This window comes from Oculina patagonica, chromosome 9 (assembly GCF_052425735.1).
Source record: "Oculina patagonica isolate OP01 chromosome 9, crgOcupat, whole genome shotgun sequence".
Taxonomy (NCBI): domain Eukaryota; kingdom Metazoa; phylum Cnidaria; class Anthozoa; order Scleractinia; family Oculinidae; genus Oculina; species Oculina patagonica.
The window spans coordinates 10,257,764-10,275,213 of NC_135766.1; the positions used below are offsets into that span (position 1 = coordinate 10,257,764).

The following is a 17,450-nucleotide window of genomic DNA, read 5'->3' on the forward strand; positions in this document are numbered from 1 at the left end:
GTGTGGAACTGAATTAGTAAAAAATAGCGCAATTCCTTGTTGTGAAATGACGGAATTAACGACTTCAAGGCTATAAGACTGTCCGTTTACAGACTCTTGCTCGGCCATCTCGAATCTAAGTGGTAAAAAAAATAAATGGGAATTTACATTGGCACCTTCCACATAGTGGCTCTTCCGATCCCACTAATTCCAGATCGAATTGGAATTAAGTAGTGGTGGTTTTTGCGGACGGAGGAAAACAGGAGAACCTGGAGAAAAAACCTTTGGAGCAAGCACGAGAACCAGCAACAAACTTAACCCACATATGACACCCGCGAACCCGTACCGCATTGGCGGAAGGCGAGCGCTCTCAACAATGCGCTATCTCTGCTCCACTATTCTGGGCGATTGACGCCACGACCCTACTTCATAAGGTTATTATTTCTGCACACGACTTGTTCTACAATCATTTACCTTAATTAAAAGTAACTGAAAGTTGTATTTTCTTTATTTAGATTCCAGTGGAGGCCTGGAATGCCTATACGAGCTCAGTGGGAGTCTGGTAAACACCATGAACACCAGATGAAAGACACACACACAAAACTAAAACATTAGTGTGCCTATTAACCGGCAGACATTTCGGTTGTAAACTTTTTAAAACCTTCATAAAAAATTAAACTTAGATGTGAGTTAACGTTTTTTTTTTTTTTTCTATTTTACCTTTTAACCCTATTCAGACCGGGGGGGGGGGGGGGGGCTTTTGAGGCCCGCGTTGACTTTGAACTTTTATAACTTTTTTAAGATTTAACCAAACGCTGCCAAACTTTCTGAGTTTTCCTAAAATTTATCTGGCAACAAATTGGTAGGGTTGGATGATGTGTCAGGAACTTGACATCACCATGGCAACGGCATTTTGACAGGCATGTTTTCCCAAATTTGTAATTTTGCGTGTTTCTGTTAATAAAAATCAACTTAAATGGCATTATTTTTACATTTTTACGGGTTTAAAGCACATTTTTATTTATTTAGAGTACTTTGCAATGATTTTGGGTGGTTTTCTGGCATTTTGGAAAAATTTTGAAATCCAAGATGGCGGATCCAAGATGGCGGCTGTTTTGACATCATGATGTAATTGTCACGTGATGTGACGTCACCATCCCACGTGACGTATACCAAAAGAAAGAGTTTCGGACGTACAATACATCCTATAAGTTTCATGGTGATCGCTTAAATATTCTGGAAGTTACTAGGGGGGGGGCCGAAGCCCCCCCCCCCGGTCTGAGAAGGTCCAAAAAAGCCCGGTCTGAATAGGGTTAAACAATTACACAACTTCGGATTATATTAGTTAAGAACTAATGTGACAAAAAATGTGATGAAATTTCCAGTCTTCAAAACAAATAAAAATCTGTTTGTTTCAATTGTTATACCTTGTGTTGCAATCCGTAGAATTTCAACAATCATTCTCCGAAATCACGCAACATATCGCCTGATATTGCTAAAGAGGCCATATTCCGCGTTGGCTAAGATCAGACAATATTCCACAATATTTAGCACAATAATTGTTTTATTATTCAAAAAATTGTCAACGAAACCCATTTACAGCTGTGGCTGTGCATAGCTTCGCGAGAAGACGGGCGAATCTTAAAAAACTGCTATAAACGGATAACAGATAAAAATGTCTTCCTGACCATGAGAGTCTTAATGAGGTGTTGGCTTTTACGGTTAAAGGTAAATATTTTGGCTATTTTACGACTTATACGGTTAATTTCTTTGCGTAGCGGTAAAAAGAAGTGTTAAAGTTAACTTCAATTGTTTTAGACAGTTAACAAATAATTTTTGTTGTTGTAAAACATAACAGTCCCATTCTTGGATGTCGAAGTAATCTAGCGTATTTATTTTAAGTTATTCTTAGCTAATTTCCACGTATCCTCGGAGACCCAGGGGCAGTAAGTGGGGACGGAGGAAAGTCCCTCTTCTTTTCGTTTTTCGACTTTTCTTGGCAGATTTTTTTTTCGCCTGTATAGACTTTCCCCCGCCCCCACTTACTGCCCCTGGGTCTCCGAGGATAATGTCCACGAAGCGTAAAAGTTTCTGGTTAAACTTTCTTTGGCCGAACATCTTAACTTGGACGTTAGGTTCAATTTGTACGGCTAACGGCCACAGTTTTGGCCATATTGCGGCTAACGGCTAACCCCATTGAGACCCTCGACAACTTAATTATGGGTATCGTGACAATTTGTTGAATAACATAATTTCCCTTTTTGCAGACTTTGCAGATTATAATTCAACTTCTGTTAATAGGCGAAATTACGTATCTTTAGCACTCTAAGTTGTTTGTTGCCGGTGAAATACTTTATTATTATGGACAAGCTTTTAAAGTGAACGTGTTTCATATCAATGTAAAGTAATTAATTTTCAATTATCACTTTAGTTGTTTTCATACTCGTTATGTTACCCAAGGTATAACAAGCCGTGCTTCGGCGAAGCGTGGAGAGTATGGAGATTACATTTCAATTTTTCACTCGTATATCCTTATCTGAATTGTGCTTGCGGCTATCAGTGTTTGTGCAGTTGCCTCTAGTAATAATAATTATAATAAAAAACAAAACAATAAAATAAAAATAAGTTCAAGTGCGTGCAGTGTACCGAAACTTCCGCTTGTATGATGTAAACTGTATAAATAGTTGACGAAGTAGTGTTTGTTCGAGTGGTGTTGTTCGATCGATGCACTTTGTCTTGGTAACGCAGTTAAACATGGCGGAAAATTCAGCGAAGGCTGCCAGTATGGCGAGGGTTCTTGCCATTGTGCACATCATTGTTGGGTTTCTTCTACTCTGTTTTGGCATCGCAGACGCTGCTGTGGGCTATTTTGTGATAGGTGACTTTTGTTTGGGGATCTTTTACGGTGTCTGGGTGAGTATCGTTTGAGATTTGTGAAATACTATATTTTGCACAACCTTAAAAAAGAAAGCGTGTTGCACATCAATGAATTTATAACATGCACATATCTGAGGGAAAAGGGGTGACATATTTGGTCTAATAAGTGTAAATGTGTTTACAGGTGGAAATACAAATTTGCATTCAACTCACGCAAAACACATCCTATGTGAACTCAACCATTAAGCAGTTTAATTTCTGCCCATTTCAAACCATTTCAGGAACAAGTGCTGGTCCGGGGCCAGGCAGGAATATAGAAGAAACAGCTATGATGCAGTTATGCCGGTTATCAGTGCTATTATTTTGATTCTCGGTGTTGTCGAGTTTGTCATTGGAATCTGGGCAGCCGTGTGTCTTTGTCTGTTGAAACCTTGCACAACAACAATGACAGATGGCAATACAAATTTGCATTCAACTCACGCAAAACACATCCTATGTGAACTCAACCATTAAGCAGTTTAATTTCTGCCCATTTCAAACAATTTTAGCCGAGAGCTATAAAACGCTCAATTACTAGCTCAGATCGATTCTACTATTTTAACTTATGTTGCTCCATCTATTGAGACTTAGAGTCGATGTTTATTCTTATTTTTTTTTAAGATTTTTTTTACGTTATGAATGTTTTGTCTCCCAGATATGTTCATATGACGTCATTGTGACGTTACATTCTAGCAAGCAAAATTCCTTTGGACGATTTTAGGTTACCTCACGAACCAAAGTGTGCTTAGAACGAGACAACCTTAGTCATGCTTCAGTTTTGGTTTGCAGTAGATATTTCTCGCACTCACTTAACCCTCGGACGTACAAAGGGGGGGGGGGGGGGAGCCACCCCACCCCCCATAGGTTTTTTTCCAAATTTTGAGAAACGATTACTCTACAGTACGAAACTTTCAGTAGTGTTCATTCATCCTTTGCCGAAATTTTGATATGTCAACCATGTGTCTGATATTTGACGTTGCCATGGCAACGTCATAAATACAGGCAGGTCTTGCCAAAAATCGTCCTTTTTACTTTTTCTTTTTTTTTCTAGTTTTTTTAAAAGAATTGCTCGATTTGTTTATTTTAACATTCCATAAGCATTCTGACTTGATTTTGCATCAATTTCCGTTATTTTGTGACTTTCTAAGAAAATTTGAAATCCAAGATGGCGGATCCAAGATGGCGGCTCTAATGACGTCTTGTATAGTAAGCTACGGGCTCTCGAGAGCAAAATATTTCGCTACGCCTTATAAAACGAAAACTCCGGGGAGGGGTTCCATCCACCCCCCCCCCCCCCCTTGTACGACGGTGGGGTATGAACTAAAAGAACTGACTAACCTTTATCTGAAATACTGACCAGTAACTTAAATTTAGGCTTTACAAAATAGAATTTTTGGTTTTACAACAGTTACACTGTAAGGCTTAGCTTTTTGCGATTTTTGATTTCAGTTTTACTTTTTACTTGGGCATCTAGCGATAATAGCTTTATTTGTAAAAGCTGAATCAAATCACTCTGTTGAAATAAACATTACTAACTTTGGATTAAATTAGAAGCTCGGATGAAAGCTTCGGTCCGACTGTATTTTATTTAAGTGAACGGAAATAAAGTTAAACTCAATACATACTCGCCGCGTATAACACTAAGCAAAATACTCTCGGGCAGTTATGAAGGAACAATAAAAGTTGTTAACGAAGGAGACAAGTTAATATTCGATAAGGTCTACTAGATTCAGCCAACAGAAATTTAATTCGTCGAAACGTCAAGTTCTTTCTTTTCTTTTTTTTTGTTGAAAAATATTTCAAAATCTACTACTATTAGGCAAAGTAAAAAAAAAAATGTTTCTTGTCCCCGCCCGCTTCCTTTTTTGGAACCGCTTCTCTTTTAATATTTGTTATTGTAAAAGTCGGAACGAATAAAACCAACAGGTGTTACTCCTCAATTAAGTACAAAAAAAAAGTATGTAAGAAATGGCTTTTGCAATTATCTGCGTTTTAATACGAACTCAGGCCAAAATTTTAAAACTTCGGCACGCTAGGTTCGTACTGGAGAGGTCAGGATTTATTTTGCAACTTCGCTTCTGGAGAATTTGACGATGGAGGAAAGAACTAATGACAAAAAAAAAGCGCCCACTCGCTTTTCTCTTAGAAATCCAGACTAGAGACATTTCTTTTTTTAATTGGCCTCAAAACCTATAACTCGGTACAATAACAAATGGCAAATCCGATTTATGTTGTCACATCATGAAATGCACAACAACACTCAGGCAAACGTCACCCGATGCCCAATGAAACCCTTTTAGACCAAAATATGTGATTTTCCCTGCCCGATGCTTAGAGCCATCCCAAACTTAGCCTGCGTGGCAGGCGCCGTTAATTTATAGCGCGCGTGCGCTAAAAACTACACAGACGGCTATCCCAAAATTCGACACTCCATTCCAAACCTGGAATGCAAAATCATTCGAAAAGAAAGACACCTTACTTACTAATAAGTCGTTTCTTTGAAGATCTATACCCAATTCTTATTATGATGATCACACAAGTCTACAGAACTATTGTTTGATAGTCTGAGAATAAACAGAATCCCCACTTTTGACGCCATTCAGTTACCCATCACTGCACCTAGCAGTTTCTCCTCTTTTTACGTTGAACTCGCCTAGATTCTCAAGTTCGAATCGAACGTGAGGACGATTAAGCACAAAAATTGAGGGAGTATTTACAGTATTGGGTTTCTTGATACTGTAATGGCGTTTTTTTTTTTTTTCATTTCAGATGATCATCGCAGGAGGACTGGGCATCCCTGGGACTCGCAAAGAACGAAGTACTTCACGGAACGCTTTTGTAAGTTTTTTTTTAAAATGGGAAATATGGTGGGGCGGAAGTTCGTTCCATTCTGAGAACCTAAAAGGAAAAACCCGAGCTCTAAATACTTTTATTTTCCTTCTTTCCATTATAAAAGTCTCGTTTGAATTCACTATTTTTCTTTTCTTATTTGAACTCCATTCAGGCTGGTATATTTATGGGTTTTTCCATCACCTCAGCTCTGTTTAGTGTAGTCATCATTGCCGGCTACAGCATATCCATTTCCTTTCTTCAATATGACTACAGAAACGACTTCAGAGACGACTGGTGGGGGACAAAGCAGGAATATAGAAGAAACAGCTATCATGCAGATATGGTTATCAATACTATTATTTTGATTCTCAGTGTTGTCGAGTTTGTCATTGGGATCTGGGCAGCCGTGTGTCTTTGTCTGTTGAAACCTTGCACATGTTGCTACAGGAATCTACGACAGGAGGTAAACTTCCCACCAAAAGTGATTTTTTAAAGGCCAGTTTTTTGATGACGAGGATATAAGCCACGACTTTCCGTCAGTTTGTTTTTTAATAGAGGCCCCAACCTGAGGTGCTAAACAACAAGCATTCTTGAAGTAAATTTAATGAGACAACTATTTGTCTGCAGTTATTTATGTAACAGAAAAAAATTCTTCATCGTAGGTATTGATGTATAACCTAATCAATATTACACTGCCGATGGTTAAAGCAAAGAACAACGATTTTGTAGTTTAGAAGACATGCATGTCCGATCGTGTTTATCCCAGTTCGAAATCAATTGCAACCGAACAGAAACACGTGCAAATAGATGCTTTGTTTTATTAAAAAAGCGAAATTTACTATTTGCTTATTAACAAGTAGCACCTATCCAAGAGAACGCCTAAATTCAATCAATGTATTTTTTTTTTTGCATAATGTAACACTCGCTTTATTTTTGTTTAATATCATCCTTTATTATATGGCTACAGTAGTACGCACGCACTGATTGGCTGCTGAGCGGGCATTATTTTCTTGTAATGACCGGGCATTATGAAAAATGTTTTCGGCTCGGCGGTTTTTATATGTTTATTTGAGTTGTGAGTAAAAGCTACTAGCGCAATTGCAAGAACGACAATAAATACCGACAAAATGTAACTATCTCTTCAACAACTGAAAGAAAAATAATAAGTAGTATTTATCTTGGTTACGCAGTCAATCATGGTGGACAATTCAGCGAGGACTGCCAGTATGGCGAGGATTCTTGCCATTGTGCACATCATTGTCGGTTTACTTCTCTTGTGTTTCGGCATCGCAGACCTCCTTGTGGGTTACTTCTGGACAGGTTACGGGTGTTTTGGGATTTTCACCGGTGTCTGGGTGAGTATCGTTTGCAAACCGGTCAAATAAAGTAAAAATCCGTGAGTAAGAACCTAACATTTAGGGACATGATAGGCTAAAATTTGCAATTTAGACCCCGATTTTATAAGAGCCTAAAATTTGAAAACAGGTTCTTATTTTCTAAAGCAGATGAGATCAAGTGTGATTGACATATTAGAGCAACCTCTACACTGTTCAAACCATAGAGTCTTACTTAAACCGAAATAGATTTAGTATAAATGTCATTCCAATTCAGTAAAACATGACACCTTAGTGAGTATCCTTTTTGCTTGACGTGTATAGATAACGTTTTGCTCATGTAAGTATTTTTTAAAACAATAGAAGGTTCACAATTGGCCTCAGTTAATAGGCTTACGCTATCACATCTTACCAAGGATATTAAGAAGCTTTCTGTTAGACTGTCCACAGCCTCTCGATTTTTCAACGCACAAAAAGAGGGAGTATTTACAGTTTCTTGTTTAAGTTATGGCCTCTTTTCGATTTCAGATGTGCATCACCGGAGGACTGGGTATCCCTGGGACTCGCAAAGAACGAACTACTTCACGAAACGCTTTTGTAAGTTTATCAAATGGGAAATATTGTGTCGCGTTCTGAGAACCTTTAACAAAAATCCGAGCTTTAAATAGCTCGTTTATTATTTGCTAACGGTTTGTATATTGTCTTAAGCGAGTAAAAAATTCCAATTATGTCGGGTTTACTGCCCTACACCTACATCAACGCATTAGTAAGCACCGTTATTCTGAGATCGGTAAAACCTTGAGGCAGGTAGATTCTGAATTTTTCGACAATCGGCCGACGGAAAAGGAATTTCAATTTTTTTTATTTGCCCCAAATAAACCTTTTAGTAAACTATTTTCGAAAATGACATTAAACGATTCGGTCTCCTTTAACTTTTTTCAGAATTAAGAAAAGTTGACAATTCGAAGGACGCGTCCAACGTGGCGGCCATTTTGGATGAAATTTAAGGGGCTTTCAAGACACCCGTGTATACATACCAAACAACTACTCAGTATACCCTTTACACAGCTGTTTAGCTATCTCTTGAAGTTTATTTTCAGATATGTTTTGTTTGAAAATATTACGTTAAAAAAGTTACGATCTTCGACAACCGACCCATTTCTAGAGCTTAAACGACAGGGCGAATTTTAGCTACCTTCAAGATTGTCAAAAGCGGTCTTGAAAACACCTTAAATTTCATCCAAAATGGCCGCCACGGTGGACGTGTCTTTTGAATTTATAACTTTTTTTAATTTTGAAAATCGTTAAAGGAGACCGAACCGTTTAATGTCATTTTCAAAAAAAGTTAACTAAGGGGTTTACTTGGGTGACGTCATCGCTTATTGCCATCGCAAAACGGGTTCTTTTATTCTGTTATTCTGTTAGCGCACAATGTTAAAACGCCATCCCTTTTGTATGTATTTTATGCCATTTATTATATATATTCTCGTTTTAACTATCACCATTTGACTTAATAATGGTGTAGATTAGCGCCGAAACGTCGTCTGCTTTTTAAGAGTTTTTTAAAATGAGTTTTGAAACTTTTTTAGCGTTTATTTTTTATGATAAAATCGTTCTCCAAATCTCTGCTGTTACGCAGTGCCTTCCTGTCATTTTGAAAACTCGTTTGAACTCACTTTGTTTTTTTTTCTTTGAACTCTATTCAGGCTGGTGTTTTTATGGGTTTCTCCATCACTTCAGCTGTGTTTGGTGGAATCATCATGATCTGCTATAGCTTGTCCATTGCCACTATATCGAGAAAAAGACAGAATTACGGAAGGCTATAACGAAGATATAGCCCTCAGTGTTATTATTTTGATTCTGGGCATTGTTGAGGTTGCCACTGGAATGTGGGCTGCTGTATGTCTTTGTCTGATGAATCCTTGCACATGTTGCTACAGGGCTCCAACACAGGATGTAAGCTGCCAGTTTGTTTTGATAAGCAACGTCTTTCCGTTGTTTTTTTAACAGCGGCTTAAACCCTCGATGCTAGACAACAAGCATTCTTTAAGTCAATTTAAAGAGACTGCTGTTTATCTTCGGTCATTCATGTAACGAGATAATACGTCACCAGTGGTATTAATGTATGACCTTTACGCCATTACACTGTCGATGGTTCGAACAATTGCAGCCGATGAAACACGAGACACGATGCTGGTCCAAAAGCAATCATCCACTCGTTAGCAAGTGCCACCACCAAGCACTGACGCATTATTTGAATCAAGTTTCCTTTTTAAATAATGTAACTCTTGCCTTATTTTTGTTTGACATCTTTCATTTTTAGGGGCAAGTCATATACACTGCCAACACTGGCTACGTCATAAACCAGGGCCCTGGTGGTGCCCCTGTGACCATTCCAATGGAAGCAGGTGGTAGCATGGTTGCAGTCCAAGGTGTGACACCGGGGGCACAGGGAGGTCAACCTCATATGGTCATTGTACCTGTTTCTAGTGCGGGGGGTTTTCAACCTCAATTGGGTCAAGTTGCTCCGACTGGAGCCATGGCCACAGGCTACCAACCTCAACAGGCTGAGATGCCTCCATCATACGAACAGGTGCAGTGTATGACGCAACAAGACGCACAGGTATGGCTTGTATAACTGGTCACAACTTGTATAACCTGACAAGCCTGGGGTGCCTAATGTTTTTGGATGGGTTATTTACACTACCGTCCTGTAGCAATGCGTTTACTTTCCTGAAAACGTGATCCCTTTGCTGGGAAATTTCGTATCGGTCTTTTCTGCACAAATGGAAAGCTTCCAAGGTTTATCTAGCAAGTGAAAACTGCGAAGCTCCTTCTGGACTCCTCCTCAATTGACTTGCAAACTCAAAAAAGTATGCGAGGTTAAAGAATAGTTATCTTAGTTAGGAATAAAAGGAAAATAACGTAATTCCCTGTTGGAAAATGATAGAATGAATGGCTTCTAAGAGGCTCTCAGTGCATTACTATGGCTTTCAGTGAAATGCGAGCTCTGAAACTCGAAATCCAACAAACAATTGCATTTTTCGCTGATATGCTGATCGATAGCTATAGCATATCCATGAAAAACAGAAACAACAAAATGGATCGAAATCTACCAGGGGGGGGACTTCCTGTTACGCGACCAAAAGGGGGACATAGCGGTGCGGGAACCGAATGCGCAGCAGATGAATGGTGTAAGGGCGGGAAAGCGACAAGAGTTGAATGGGCGCCGGCACCGGGATGCCGCCGCCACCAGTGAACGGTGACGGGAGCGGACGACCCATGCTCCGGCCCGGACCGGCCGCCCACGGACGGAGACCGCACCGCACACACGCACGCAGATGAAGAAGAGGTGACGTCAGAACGGCGATGACAGCGCACCGGCAGGCACTGCATGTCCAGAGTTCCGCTTTCTTCCCCCTCCCCCCCGAAATCTACCAATCACAACTGACAGATGTGACCTTTTGAACCGGTTGAAGTGAACTACTGTTTCCTGAGAGGTCCGCTAAGATAATTGTAAAAAGCGTAAACCGTTGGATTTAATCGAGGATTTAATTTCAAAGATTCACATATCACTGAAAACTGCAATAACTCTTGTACTGTCCTCTGGCATCTGATGGCGATAAAGGCTACGACCTCAATTCATAAAGTATTTATTTCTGCACACGGCGTTCACAATTTAGTTTATAGCTTCATCCCTTCACTAACTTGTGCTGCAACCGTTTACTTCTTTCTTTAGATTACAGTTAAGACTTGAGAGAGGTACATGGAGCTCGGTGGGAACCTGGTAAACACCACAAACACCAGATGGACGTCGCAGAAAACTAAAACAAAACTTTTTCGTGTACCATTTAAGCTGCTGCCATTTCATTTGTTTACTTTTTAAAATGATTCTTGAAATAAAAGTTAGATGTAAGTGTTTAGTTTTATTTTTAACCTTTAAAGCAATGTTAAAACTTCAGACTGTATTAGTTAAGACGTTATGTCACAAACGGAGTCAGATAAAAAATTTTAGTCTTCAAAACAAATGAAATTATGTTTCTTTCAATATTTTACCTTGTATTGTTATCTGAGTGTGTAAATACAACAAGCATCCTGCGAATTCACACGAAATATCATTTGATATTGCCGAAAGAGGCTGTAGGGCCGAGTTGGCTAAAATCATACCATATTGAACACCTGTTCATCGAAGTGTCGGTGGCTAGTGGTGGATATTATATATCTACCACTAGCTAAAGACCCTGAGGTGACAAGTCTTTAGCATATACTCAAACAGTAAGATATATAGCCCGAAAGGATGACTTTTGACTAGTTTATTCCGTTAACGAGTACAGTTTTCAATAACAAGTTGCTCGGATTTGAATAATTATCAATTATCCTGCGAAATCGCGCAGAATATTTACCAAAATCAGAAGATATTCCGCAAGATTGAGCAGGATAATTTATTTATTATTCAACAAATTGTCAATGAAACACATCTTAATTGCTCATAGAAAAACTGTAATTATGCAGCACTTTACAAGATTTCAGATGAATCTTCGCAACCTACAAATATCGCAGAATATATGCTATGTACGAATGACAGATATCGTTAGCATTTTGACCATATATGGGCAGCGCGCGCATGTGTTGAATAATAAGACCTGATACTTAGCTGGCAAGGCCGAGTTGTCTGAAATCAGACGATATTCCGCATTATTATTCCACTATTGCACCATTTTACCATATTAGGGCAAAAGAACGCGCAAAATATGCCACGTTATTACACAGTAGAACAGGGCAAAAATACGGGCGGAAAAACTTAGTGGAAAAATTAGTGGAATAATAATTCCCTTATTCGACGGTTTAGAATATACGAGCGATATTTTTCTCTTTCTCGTTTTTTTCCCCCGTAGGCCGAGTTGGAAAAACTATAAATCGGACGATATTCGCGCATATTATATGTTAAACCATCGAATAAGGTGTATAGATTGAGCAGGATAATTGTTTTATTATTCAACAAATTGTCAACGAAACACATTTTGTAGATAGAGAAACTGTAATTATGCAGCGTTTTACAAGACTTTGGACGAATTTTCTCAACCTACGTATATCGCAGGATATTGTTATGTACGGAGACAGATATCGTTTTTGGCCCAATATGGGCAGCGCGCGCAGTTGTTGAATAATAACGCAGGATATCTGCTATGTATCAATAACATTTTGACTATATAATTATGGGCAGCGCGCGCATAAGTTGAATAATAATTAACAATTATTCAATTCACCGAAGTGGAGGTGGCTTGCACTAGCCACCTAAACTTCGGTGAATAGTTCTAAGGGGACAGACCATGAACGTAATGACGCTCCTGAAAATATCTAATTGCCGTACCCGTTCATCAGTAGGATGCGAAAAATGTGTGCAATTCAACAATTGGTTTCGGCTCCATTAAATCCTTTACCAATTGCAGAACATTTTAGGAGGAGCCACCCACGATGTGAGCACAGTTACAGACAAGACAAAATAATAGTAAGGAAAATAACGTAAATAAATGTAAACCGTTAAATTACGAACTAAGCGCACACGTCAAATAAATTAACTCTGATTAAGCAAAGCGCGTGCATGATATCACGAGCACAAGACTAGCGCGCGCATCTACATAATAGTAAGATGAAACAGTGCGTGAACAGAGAAACTAAGATTATTAAAAATATATCAAAACTATCAACAAGCAAAGGATACTTCTATGGTTTTTAACGATGCCGATCTTAACTCCCTTATCGAAGCGCCATATTTTTTTAATTAATGCGCCGTGGCGTTTTGATAATTTATTAAACGATTTAAGAAGCAATGCTGATTTGAAGCCTTGCTGAAGAAGTCGTGAAGAAAGACATCGGAGTCTCTGTTTGAAGCCCATCTTAGATGTGCAGATCCTGGCATATCTCACCAATTGAGATATATAAACACCATAGGCCGGATTTGCTGGAATGTTGCTGTCCATATGAGGAAAATTTACAATCCGAAATGTAAAGTCATCTCTCTTGTCGTAGACGCTGATACGGAAGGGTGTGTTGTTTTCTCAGCGACTGATTTTTGTGTCGAGATAACACACTTCTGTTGATGATAGTGTAGTATCCTTCAGTTCCAGTTCCGATGGGTAGATATCACTGATAGAAGGGCCGAAATTTTCGTTATTAACGCTGAATAAATTGTCGATATAACGAAAGGTGTTGCTGACTGTGACGGCCTTTGGCGTTGTTTTAGTATAGAGCATTTTTCACTTGAGTGTCGAAAGTAATTCGCGTTTGCATTGGTTTTGTATTACTACGCTTTGTGATTGGTTTAAAACCCTAGCTCCTCTTTCTCAGCCAATCAGAAGTAAAATCAAAACCAATCATGACTCGCTCGCGCACATTTTTCCGCGCTTCGCGCCGGTTATGTATTTGCTTCGAGTTTTGATTTGTTTACTGGATTGTCTGTGTTCTTTGTGATTGGCAAGAGTGATTACTTTGGTTTTGGTTTTACGACATTCAATTGAAAACTACACTATACTCAAACAGTGAGATTAAAATAGCCCGAAAGGATGATTTTTTGCCTAGCGTAATCCCGTTAAAAAGTACAGTTTTCGTTAGCGAGTTGCTCGCAAGTGAATAGCAAAGGATATTCAGAGTTTGAGTAGCCAATCAGCGCGCGCCAAAAACGCTATCCACTGTTTGTCTGTAAATACCAACAAAGGATATCCGGAGTTTAGGTAGCCAATCAGCACGCGCAAAAAACGCAATCCGCTGTTTGAGTATGCTGCTTGGGCGGTCAGTGGTCATAATAAAAATAAAAAAAAAATGCCAAATGCAAATTGTTGAAATTTATATGAAATGTTTGGCAACTTTCTGATGCTTTTCTCAGAATAAAAACGACTTAAAGAAACATGGGCACGCTAAGCGTACAGGAGTTATTTTTTCAATTTATCGGGTGGCTTGGGGGAGACGGGTGATGTCTGTTGGAATGGTTTATGTCATGAAATAAGCTATTTGATGGCGGACCATGGAGTCGCTTTTTAGCACAAAATTTGCTTGCAAACAAAATAATTTTTACGTGCACTTTGATACTTTAGAACTAAAAAAATAAAATTACACTAATTATGTAATTAGTGTAATCACATCTTCAACAAAAACAACAACAACAATAATAATAATAATAGTAATAATTTTATTTGTCTATTTCTAAAATATTTACAATGGCTAAAAATACATTCTGACTTAAATTTGAGCATACATTACAAATACGAGTTATTTTTGGTAATAATAATAATAATAATAATAATAATAATAATAATAATAATAATAATAATAATAATAATAATAATGATGGTTTATTTGCATTCCAACAATATTGGCTCTTCTATGCAAACTCAAGGGCACTGTATTCAAATTTTCAACATAAACAATCTCATATCATAGACCCCTCAAGGGCGCTGTATTCATATCTTCAACACAAACAATCTACACTGCGCACCTCAAACCCGCACCCAGCCCTCTGATCCGTGCCGGCAAAATAGTAATTTATGCTAATTTAAGATCATCACAAATTACATTTTTCTTGACTTAAGGTGGCTTAATACAGTTTTGAGAGGGCAAATCAGTCCAACATTTAACTCTCTTGTACAATCTCCAGAAAAGTTTTGTCTTTCTCTTATCACTGTTTGTTACATCCTAAAACCATCTAATGCGATATTTAGAAAATAAAAATGCTAATAAACAGCTTAAATGAACGGCCGAGTGCTTAAGAGGGGACTGGCACTAGTAGTTTAAACGGCGTTATTCTCAAAATCTACCCGTACGACCCTACCTCAAAATTTCAGAAATAAGAAATTGGCTTTGATTTATCGTTCATGCAAAATAATATAAAAATCTGTAAGACAGATTTTTCGCAAAATAGGAAAATGTGATATTTTGCCGATTTTTAAAATAGCTCAAAATCTGTCTTACAGATTTTTTCAAATTTTGGCTGTGGACGTGGTTCACCCCTTACATTTAATTTTGAAAGTTTCATAATAGGTTGTACGGTAGGTTTTCGAGAAAATCTGGATCAAAATCTGGCTTTTACGACCTCCGAAGTGAATCAAATTGCGCGTGCGAGCGCGCGCTAATATGACGCCATGCGTCGCGAGCGATAATGAAAGACAGAATTAAAACTTCTCTGTCGGCTGTTTATCCACCTTTTTTGTCGTATTGTTTTCCGTCCCAGGTTTCAAGACGTATCTGAAAGTATTTTGAAGTTTTCTTTTGTATAAAAATGTGGTAAAGCGCGGTAAAACAGATGGAACTCTTTTTCGTTTCTGTTTAGAGTTGCGAGCGCCATTTTAGCGCGCGCGAGCAATAATGACGTCAAGCAGAAAATCTTTTTTCGTTTCAGAGATATTGACGTTTTTGTATTATGCAAATTAGATCAGTGATGACGTCATAGCCCATGCTTGTTTTAAAGCCTTGAGCGCACGCGCTTGGATTTGAATCCAAAGAGCGCGCAGAAAGTGTGTCAGCCACCTTAGGCCTGGTTCATAAGCAAGCGCATGGAACGAAAGTACGCCTGATCATTTCAACTTTCTTTCCAAGATTGCAGATGATTTGCTTTTGCAAAATTTTCACGCACAAACCAGTTAAGGAAGCTCAAGCACAAACGCAAACAAAAAACAAACAAACATACAAAAAGCTAGAAAATGGGAGTTCCCCATTATTCGTTCAAGTATTCACGTTTATTTTAATTGTGAGACAAATTATCTATCCAGTTTTCACGCATTTGTTTCTCTATGCCAAAAAAATTGAAAGAGTTCGACACTTTCTCTGAATGCATGACAGGCACTGTCTACAGCAACATAACAGATTAATACGTATTTTTGTATTAATTAAATAGGCAGAACGTCCTCTTCCTTGGTGGCGCTCCTTGCCCGTTTGTATAATGTTTATATAACGTTATTTTAATTTTCCAATCAAATTTTTCGTCCATTACAACTGACCTCTAAGTAGAATTTCAGATATTTAAACGGATAGAAAATAACACCATTGCAAAAGAATTGCGGCTCGGATTGTTTTTTTTAATCCGATAAGCTCGGATATCTTTAGGTGAGCCAAGATACAAAGTGATGCGTTGTTGGAAATGAATGTTCGATCGCAACCTGTCAGAACTCACAGGCGGCTTCATACAGACTCTAAAAAGGGGGATGTTTAGAAATTGCTTAGTATTTTGATAAAAAAAAAAAACAACAGAATTGAATGTAATAAGAGTTTATGCATCCTTGCTCCTTCTTAATTAAACACTACTTCTTCAAAATACCAGTGTGTGTTGCTTTGGCTGAGCTCTGTTTGCTGGGACAAAACAAAACTTCCCATTTTGGGATCTTTTTGGCCTCAGGGGTGGCCGTTTGGTTACATAACAGTGACAGAAAGATCACAATTCAAAAACATAGAAAGCATCAACGCAGCAAAGGTGAGGGGAAAACCGCCATACCATTGAAAAGTATAACCGAAAACAGGGAGTGGAGGGAGGGGAAAATTGCCTTTGCTTGTTTAAGTCATGCAACGAAAGAGAATTCACCACGCTTGCCTCGATTCTATATAAAGACACATGAAAAATATCCCGTATGGCCGGAAGTAAAACCAGTCCAGAAGTTGGTAGATGCATACGTCGCAATACGTCGCAAGCTCCATAAAATTATTTATTTATACAAATAAATAGCATTTATTATTTCTAGCCAATTCTTGCTTCTTAAGAATAAACCCAGAAACAATACCTTATCGAGTTTTTAAGTAAAAAAATCAAAAAAAAAATCGAGTATACAATGTATTCAGTGAGAACGAAAGCTGAAGACGCAATCTGTCATTGACATTGCCTCTCGTTTAACCTAAACCTGTTCAAAGTTTTTATAAAAGCGGAATATACTTTTCACTTATTTGACAGACTGATGAGTTCAACTCTCGCGTTTTCCAGACGTTTAAGACCGCGTCCTAACAAAACTTCAAAGAAAAAAAACTTCAAAGAGTCATGAATGCCAGTGCACGATTAGTTTACCGCGCACCTAAGTATTGTCACATTACTCCTTTACTACGTGAACTCCACTGGTTACCAGTGCGCTTTCGCATAGATTTTAAGATTCTTCTTATTACATTCAAGATACTTCACGGTGTAGCGCCTAGCTATCTTAAGGACCTAGTCTCTGTCTTACCGGCCTCACATTATCAACTACCCCGTAACAATAGTGGTATATTGTTAGAAAGACCTCGGCTGAAAACGAAAAAGACTTTGGGAGATCGCGCGTTTTTGATAGCTGCCCCATTCTTATGGAACAGCCTTCCTCTGCCAATAAGACAGGAAACATCCATTGAGTCTTATTTAGAAAGGCTTTTAGTTAGATTTGT

General features: G+C 38.4%; 2 pseudogenes across 2 annotated transcripts in view; one reads left to right on the forward strand and one right to left on the reverse strand.

Annotated features, from left to right (window-relative positions):
* Positions 1-17,450, reverse strand: part of LOC144665731 (uncharacterized) — a 54,495-nt pseudogene that overhangs the window by 28,170 nt on the left and 8,875 nt on the right. The window contains exon 4 of the transcript XR_013573008.1: positions 10,510-10,522. The product of XR_013573008.1 is annotated as an uncharacterized LOC144665731 (transcript). The remainder of the gene's footprint in view (positions 1-10,509; positions 10,523-17,450) is intronic.
* Positions 2,441-11,052, forward strand: LOC144665717 (uncharacterized; annotated as a pseudogene). Its single transcript, XR_013573004.1, has 8 exons — positions 2,441-2,892; positions 5,665-5,733; positions 5,900-6,190; positions 6,918-7,082; positions 7,590-7,658; positions 8,768-9,017; positions 9,385-9,684; positions 10,801-11,052. The product of XR_013573004.1 is annotated as an uncharacterized LOC144665717 (transcript).